The sequence below is a fragment of the Megalobrama amblycephala genome, linkage group LG16 (assembly GCF_018812025.1).
Source record: "Megalobrama amblycephala isolate DHTTF-2021 linkage group LG16, ASM1881202v1, whole genome shotgun sequence".
In the NCBI taxonomy this organism is placed as follows: Eukaryota; Metazoa; Chordata; class Actinopteri; order Cypriniformes; family Xenocyprididae; genus Megalobrama; species Megalobrama amblycephala.
Window position 1 is genome coordinate 31874330 of NC_063059.1, and position 9556 is coordinate 31883885.

General features: G+C 35.3%; 1 pseudogene; it reads right to left on the reverse strand.

The window, feature by feature from the left end:
• Window positions 1–821: 821 nt before the first annotated feature.
• On the reverse strand, window positions 822–7735 carry LOC125248396 (annotated as a pseudogene).
• Between the last annotated feature and the right edge of the window lie 1821 nt (window positions 7736–9556).

Below are 9556 nucleotides of genomic sequence, written 5' to 3' on the forward strand. Positions count from 1 at the left end.
TAAAATGCATTAAATGTAATACATCTGATTTTAATATTTATGGATGTAAATTTAAGTGAACTTACCAAAAGTTGTAGAATAATGCCTTTTATCTTCAACGGTTCATGCTCCAGTCCACTAGTTTTCAAATGTATTCAGCCTGTGCAGTCCCATAATGCCACATCACAGTAATTTGATGTAAAAACGTATGAGCTACAGCGAAAACACCTCTTAACTGTAAATTAATTTACAGTTGATCTGGAAAAATACCGTTAACAACTGTAATACTCTTTTTGACCCATAATGCATTGCAAAATACAGTAATAACTTGATGTAAAATGGTAAAACAGCAAGTTTCTGTAGAATTTTGCTGTAAAAACTACAGCAATTTGTTACAGTGTAGTCTTTAATCTCGTCTATCTATTACACTTAAAGTTACACACTACAAGTTGAGGATATTATAGTCATAGATAAGCTGTATTCTTTGTATGTCTCTAAACAACACTTTCAATAAATAAACACAGTTGAAAAGTAATTATTTTAAGTGAAAGGGTGGGTGATTCAGGCAATTTATATTCTGCCCACACCAGTACTTTGTGTTTTAGGTGTCTGCCTTTTAGGTTTGATCCAGAAAGCAGACATTGTGCTGTTTGTCTTAATAATTTGTAACAATAATTTCCCCTCATTCACTAAAATACCAAAACCTTGATTCAGTTTAATTTTTTGAAAACAATTCAAAGAATTGATTAATTAAAAATGTACTTTAAATCATCATAATGAAAGTTTAATACATGTCTTACTGTACAGAAATATTTTTATTCTTTTGTATTTAAAGTCGCTCACATTTCAGAGGAAGATAAATCGATTGAGAATCTGTTACAAATGAGAATTCTACATGAGATGGCAATACATGTACTTGAAAAAAATATTCAGAAAGTAAGAAATTCTGTTTGGTAGAGATGACTGTTTTAACAAATATTCTAAAGTTGTTGAATGTACATAGTTATCTTCAAATTAGACAAAAGGATTGATTTATTTGTTTGCATCAGATTGTTAATTCCAGTTGTTTCTTTAACCAAGGCGTTTTCTGCGTCTCACTGACCATGTGATTACAGCAACAACAAAGCATATGACCATAGTTACAACACACAAAGAAATGACTAGAACTGTCAAATTCAAGCCTGGGTTTGATATTCCGTGGAGGTTTGGATCAGGGAGGATCTTTGAAGCTTGAGCGATGTTAGAGGTTTCAGATTTCGCATTTTGTTTGTCCTCAGACTGAACTGCAAAAAATATTTTGGTGCCATTTTGGATTGTGAAACTGAGATTGAATGAATGCTGTTCAACTGATCCAGCCTCCAGCGGTGAGACGGCAGCTGCGTTGACTACATGACCATTGCTGAAGCTTTCACGAAGCATTTGAAGGTCATAGCTCCACCTGATCTCATAGGCTTTAGCTTAAAGGAAAAGAAACATGACATGCAAGACAATAAAAATGACATTATTTCATGATCTAAATTTGAAACTACTTTTATGTTGTCAGTGAAGATGAAAAACTTTGTATTTTAAATTCTGGAATAGTAACTGTATGCTTTACCTGTCCCTTGGTCGAGGTCTTCACCAGGAGCCGTCCAGCTGAGAAGCACAGAGTCCTCCTGGATCTCAGCACTCAGATCTGTGATTTTGTTAGGAGGGAAATTTGGTGGGGTTGTTCCTGTAAAATCCACCTCAAAACTCTCACCGATGGCTGTCCTGGTAAAGCTTCCAACCTCAAGTGGTTCCTCAGAAACTGGAGGCTTTGGAGGGTTCAGCTCCACCACACCTGAAATTAGAAGAACCACCTTGATTCTGTCTGAAGGTTTTCTCCAAGCAGCGGTGTAGCTAAATATAGTTCCAGTTTGTGCATGCATACATTGACTTTGTGCAGGTTACATAGATATAAGTGTCTTTATGAGGGAGTAACTGAATCATTATCTCAAACAATTCATTCAAAACAATCATTCATTCATTCAGTCACAAGCTGCATTCCAATTATCAGGGTCCCTACACAGTGTTCACATCTCTCTATTCACTGAGCAGGACCAAGATCACTTCACTTGACTGAATAAGACGTTTGGGTTACACTTTATTTTACAGTACATGTACTTACGTGTACTTACAGTGTATTTACTGTTATTATTATTATTATTATTATTATTATTATGTGTTTTGTACACTTTATACCTGCGAACAGCTGCATACAAACCAGACATTGTACTAATTAAATGCAATAAGAGCCTCAACTCCTTTTTAGTTTTATTTTATACAAACTTTAAAGGCAGGGTAGGTAAAAAATGTATAAAAAACTTTTTTTCAAAATTTGTTTAAACTTTATTTATATATCAATACATAATTAAAATGTAAGTACTCTGAAAAAGAAAGTATAAAAATCGAGTGTCTGTAGACCTCTCACGACTGTTTTAAAGACAGCTCATTATTTCCATTCACTCCACGCCCCCAAAACACATGAACGCGCGACTCCGACCACTGAGCTGGAAGACGCATTATTTACCTGAGACGAGCGGAGAGGAAGGAGCACAGTGCATGTAGTGACATCATGTCAGAATCACATGTAATAAAAATAACTTTATAATTATGAAGATAAACAAACAAGATGTATTTTAGTACTCACTATCAAGCTAGCATATTGATATTGGTAAAGTTTAAAATATATATTTTTTGATTCGCTAACGAGCTAGTTATCTATAAGGCAAAGCTAAAAACAGGTTGCATGATACACGTTTTTCCATTACCATCATTTACACTGTGATGAAGATGAATTTCGTGTAAGATTCATAACATATACGTTGTTCTGCATGTAAGAGTTTCCATGATGAAAGCATTGTTGACTCTGATGAGGACTACACTCCAGAGACAAGTACCGCATTGCAGACACAAAATAATAACACACACACATACAACAAAGTGTGTACGACACACACAGATACAAGATAAAGACATCAGTAAACATAGGTAGAGAATATAAAAACAAAACAAAGGCGAAAAAAAACGTGCAGGTAAACTTACAGGTGAATATGGTAAAAGAGTTAGACAGAGGGTAAATATAGTTCTAAGAAAAGTTCCTAGATGCGGAGTAACGTTAGGCCTACTATCTGTTAAACATGTATTTAGTTATCTAAAGCAAAATTATGCACAATTCAACACTATAGCTATCATCTTGAGCTAGGCCTATAGATTATTTATCGTCTCTACTACGGCTCGCTAAGTAATGTTATGTTAGCTATATTACGCAGCTACATGTGCTAATGACACATGCTTCATGAACAAATAAACAAAAAAATATGTATGATCAAAATACAAAAAGAAAGATTTACCTGTCCAGCAGAAATAAAGCCATCAAGGAGTCACTTTTCAGCCCCTTGAGTTCCCTCAGTTCTTGCCATCGCTGGAAAGCCACGCCGATATTAACTTGCGTTTTATTTCTTTGTTTATCCAAAGACTTTTTGTTCATTGCCTTTTCTTGTACTGTTACTGTCTTCCTTTTTTTGCCTGGTTTGCCTTCACTAACTGCATAGGCCGGTACTGTGAATTTTGCTTGCTGTTTCTCTGCCATTGTTTTGGTATTCCTAGGATCCGTGCCTCTTGAATTCCTCAAATCAAACGTGCGCGCGAAAGTGGGCAGGTCATGTGTGGCAAAAGGGTGGTTGCCATGGTTGCGAGAGAGTGACAGTCGCCTAAGCCAATCCTATGTTTCGTCCCGGATGGAAATAATAAGCTGTGTTTAATACAGATTAAACGGTCTAGAGTCACTCGATTTTTATACTCTTTTTATCAGAGTACTTACATTTTAATTATGCATTGATATATATAGGAAGTTTAAACAAATTTGGAAGAAAGTTGTTTGTTAATTTTTTACCTACACTGCCTTTAAAGTGCTGGAGTGATGCACAATAAATGGTGGGCACAATTCTGCTTTGGCTTTGTTTATAATGATTGCTTCTGGCAAAAATAGAATGTAACTAGCAATATTGTGTCTAAAACTCAAGTTACTGAATGTTAACTTATTGAACTGCTGTAAAACAACAATATCACACTCACAATTGTGCTGTTGGTCTGAATGCAAGTTTTTCTTTTCAGATGTGATCAAGTTTAAATGCATTTTCAAACAAAGAGAAGAGTTTACCGTTTACCACGTATCCAGGTACGTATGGGGCGCCACCCCTTTTTCGGACAGTAATTCTGGCTTGTCCATCTTGATTCTTCACTCTTACTTTCAAGCTGATTCTCCCTTTTTCAAGCTTTGTGAAATATCTGGAATAGATGCCATCATCTTTGAAAGCATCAGCTCCTGAAAAAGATGGATCCCTGAGATATATCATTTGGAAATCTACATTATTTATTTATATTTTAAGTTAAGTGCACACTTGGAACAAGAATTATGGGTAATTTACCTGCTCCATTGTCCAGGAGTTGTATTTTTTGTAGGGACCCAGATTGGGACTCCAGCGTAGCCCACACTTCAGTCTTTATTACAGGCCTGTAATTCTGACTGACCTCAGCAAACACTATCAAGGGTTTAGTGCCGTCACTGAACTGCTGGTTCATGCGGGTTTTGACTATGATAGGAGGAACATCAGCACTTGCCGCGTGACTCGTTACTGTTATAGTCAGAGACTGACTTATTGTAGTTCGGATACTGTACTTCCAGTCCCCAGGCTAGCAAAAATATGTAAGCAGAAAAATAAAAGTTTGCTGTAAGTGTAGCTGAATCATCAGTGATAACCTCTAAGATAAGTCTTAGTCTGAAGATACTGTCGAACACATTTTCATAAAAATGTATCTAAATCTCTGGGCCCAGATGCCTTTTATTGTGTTATAATAGTTTATGTTTAGCTTAGATGTTTATGGACTGAACTATAAAATGAATAACTGGTTCATAAAAGTTGTCATACCTCTGCAGTGCCTGGAACATTCAAGGTGAGTGTATTCAGAGATTTATCATGACTCATTTCTGCCTGACTGTAGATTGAGCCACTTGGTGACTGTATGGAAATGATAGGATCACTTTGTTGATAGATTATTACAAAGCTGGTTTTGTTACCAACAGTCTGATCCACGGATACTGTCCCATTGAACCAGTCTGATTTTGTTGCTCCAACACTTTCTAGCTAAAGAATGAAAAAGAAAAAGAAAAAGAAAAATTAAAATACTCAGTATCGATGAAAGTAATAATTGTATCATGCTGAGCGATCACTTGCCAAACCTGAACTGGGTCTTTTGTGTAATCTCCAGTTGATAATGTCAGTGAACCAAACGCATCCATTAACTGGTTGGAGGTGAACTCATCATTGGATGAGAGGAAAATCCCCCCTATTTTCATCATGAAACAGTTTTGCAATACATAAACTGGCGCTAATGCAATATGATTTACTCAGATATAGATACTCATTTTTTTTTTTTTTACTTACCAGTTTCTTTCGCCATTTCCTCCAGTAATTTATCTGCTTTGTCACCTAAAGCTAGTGTGTGTATAATGGCACCACTGTTTATTGCCTTCTGACTACATGCATTAATGTTGTCTGTCGCCTCACCATCTGTCAGAAAAATGATTTCATCTCCTAATGCATTCCCATTGTCTTTTGAAAGTTCCTGATGGTTAGAAAATAGAGAGCACTTACCTAGATTAAACTACATACACTTCACATATTACAAACATAAAATTAACAATTAAAATATCACCTGTAAGCCTAGATCGAGGCCTTTACACACGTATGTCCATCCATTTGCTACTTTTGGCAAAAAATCGATGAGTTTCTCTCGTGTGGATTCACTGTCAATAGTAGTCAAGCGGCTCAGAAGCGTAGCATCAGTACTGAAGCTTACAATTCCAACACTGGCTTGATCCTCAATGATGTTCCGCAGTAAATGTGTGGCAGCCTGCTGCTGTCGAAGGATTCTGGAGCCCTAGAAAATGGAACTCATTTAAGAACATTGATATTTAGTCTGTAAAGGCTAAAATTATGCAGGTAATCTTGTTTCAAATTAAGTTAAGGATTTTTAATATTTGCATACTGTTGCCATGCTTGTTGAGACATCAAGGATGAGACAAATAACCCGTTGCTCTCGTTGCACAACTTTAAAAATTGGCGCTGGTGGAGAGGACGACATTGGTTTTAGAGAAGGAAGTGTGTCTTTATCCACAGAATCCTCAAATATTACGTTCCACGTCGGCTTGTTGCCACATTTTTCATTTTGCAGGTTTGGGGCTTCATAATTGTGTTCGTGTGCTTGACAAAATGTGATCGCCTAAAAAAACAAAATTTCGTTTTAATGTCTCGTTTTAATTAACCAAGGAGTAAAAAAAAGAAAAGAAAAAAAAAAAAAAAAGAACTTGATTATCTTTAAGTCCATCATATCAATGAATTTCAACTTTATATCTCAAGTAATTTCTGACAAACTTAATAATTAATATTAGCTTCTTATAATTCATACTTTATATTTTGCAAATATAACTTGTCAAGCAGATGTTGCAAATTGAAATTGATGTAGATAATAATTGTGGAAACATGCAAAATCTGCACTTACAGATTCCAGGCTTGGCCTGAACATTATGGAGCTCTCTGTGTATTGATTTTTGTTTGGATAAAACGTGCAAGCCTTCAGTAGGTAGTAAAGTTGTGTGGATCAATGCGGCACAGTTGAAGAGATTCCATCAGCAGAAGGATGATAAAGCAGTCCATCAATGAAATTGCTACACCTAAAAATAAGCAAGAAATCAAAAGTGATTTTAATTTCCAAGGACACTTTAATAATATTCTTTCTTTTTATTAACAGTTTATGACCTTGTAGCTGCAATACGGCCATTAGAATGGTAGAAAGGTTTTGTTTCACTGTATTCATCATACACGCCCCATCTCAGATGAGCCCATTCATGAACCAAGACCTTTCCTGCAAACAAACATTTTTGGTAATTAAACAAACAGATTACTGCATTAACCTGGATAAATGTTGAAGGATAACAGATGACATTCACCTCTTGGTCCGTATTGCTGAATGACAGAGTCGTTTAGGAGATAGTTTGGGGTTAAATGAATGTATTGAGCCTCAGATCCACATTCATCATACTGGTGAGCGTATGGCTCATCTGATTGAGCTTTATCGATTCTTATTTTGGCCTGTGTTTGACAGAGATTGGGTCAGCAACATCATATGTGAATGAAATGACTGGAAATTAATATTTTAAACATACAATGCCATAATGCTCTGTACCTTTTCATAGGACTCTGTGCTTGCTCTGTCAAATTCCTTACCACTCCAGTTGGGTGGAACGAGTATCGTAGCTTCTTTGAAATAGACCCTTTTCTCCAATGCTTGATGAAGATAAATCGACCCTTCAGTGAACATGTCCTGTCAGAAGGAAAGTGAAAAGATAAAAAGAGAAAACTCAGTGTATTTATACAAAATTAATTATTAATTTGTTCATTCAGATACTATCAACAATATATATATATTTCTGTTATACAAATATATACAAAATTAATTGGATTAAAAACATGTTGGAACACATAACATATTTCAAAAACATTTAATGCACATAAAGTTTGTTAAATAGACAAAAAGAAAGAAAGAAAGAAAGAAAGAAAGAAAGAAAGATAGAAAGTATATTCACCTTGATTTTATCAATAAGCGTGTTATCCTGTTTTACATTTGAACTGATTGCAATGGTAATGTCAACATAACCATTTCCATCTAGTTTGCAGAGGTGGGTAATCCAGGGGTCAGAAAGTAAAAGTCCTGCCATATTTTTATTCCACCACTGAAGCATTAATGAGCTAAATAAGTGTTTAATTGAGTGATGATTGACCATTATTGAAGACACCTGATGATAACAAGCAGAATCACCAAAGGAGAAAATCACAATTTTTAAGTTACCATCGTCGAGGTCAGGGTTTGTTTTAGTTGAGCTCTTGACCCTTGACTTTTTAATATTAAATTTTGTTTGGGCAGTTTTAACTGCATTAAAACCAACCTGACAAGCAAAGTTTAAAGATGATCAGGTGGTGTTGACTATGTTTTCACATGATCATTATATGATCTGAATCACTGAACTCATTTAGAGCCCAATCTCTGAGTTAGATTTACATTATTGATTACAGCAGCACTGTGATTCTACAGAAGATCAGCTTTATCAATAAAATATGAAGGATTTCTAAAAAGTTGTTCTGATCAAAAGAAAAAAGTCATTCTTTTAGGCACACATAGACATCAAGAATCAGCCTGTGAATCTCAACGACGGTGACAAGCAACATATTCTGATCAACAGATCAACTGAACATTAGAAAACAAGCTACTAAAAAGTCACATAAAAACAGAAAAAAAATAAAATAGTGAGAATAAAGAAAATTACTAAGACAATTCAGCTCATAATTTATTCATGCAGCAATGCATGATGGGAGCCGTGGATGAATTTTGATTGGTGGCTCCCAGAATGCATTGCAACATTCTTTTTCACAGTCACTACTGTTGAGATTCACAGACTGATTCTTGTGTCTAAGTGAGGGCCATTTTTGCTTTAGAACAACTTTTGATAAAACCTTTGGATTGTTGTGAAAAACTGGATCTTGTGCTGTAGAATCACAGTGCTGCTGTAATCAATAATGCAAATCTAACTCAGAGATTAGGCTCTAAATGAGTTCAGTGATTCAGATCAAATAATGATTATGTTAAAACATCACCAACACCACCTGATCATCTTTTAACTTTGCTTGTTTGGTTGGTTTTAATGCAGCTAAAACTATCCAAACAAAATCTTATATTAAAATATCAAGGGTCAAGAGCTCAACTAAAACAAACCCTGACCTCGATGATGGTAACTTAAAAATAGTGATTTTCACCTTTGGTGATTCTGCTTGTTATCATCAGGTGTCTTCAATAATGCTCAATCATCACTCAATTAATCACTTATTTATCTCATTAATGCTTCAGTGGGTGGAATAAAAATATGGCAGGACTTTTACTTTCTGACCCCTGGACTTTCCACCTCTGCTAGTTTGATTCCAGTGGAGGACGACAGCAACATCCATAATAAGACAAACACTGTTCTTGAGTCCATAGCTGTAGAGTTCTGATGAACAGCAACTCCCGAAACCCAGTTTTGAACCATATAGTAAAAATTTAACTTTAAGGGCCTGATTACAGCTAGAATGTCATTTGAATGATAGAATGTCACATTTCATTTACTGGAATGGACTAAATTATATCAATATAACTGGACTGGGTCATACCAATAAAAAACACATTATTACAGTGTCATGGGGCAAAATGTTGGAGACAGCAATCTACAGCAAGCTGTTTAATTCACTTTTCCTTGACTTATTGCACAGGAAAGCACCTACAGTGCTGCTACTCTCACATGGACCTCAAAAGTAAGCCTCAAAATACAGTAAAAAACAAAACAATATTGTGAAATATTATTATAATTTAAAATAACTATTTTCTATTCTTGTGATGGTAAAGCTGTTTTTATTAAATAAATAAATAAATAACAGCACATGAATCTAGCAATTTGTCACTTCTA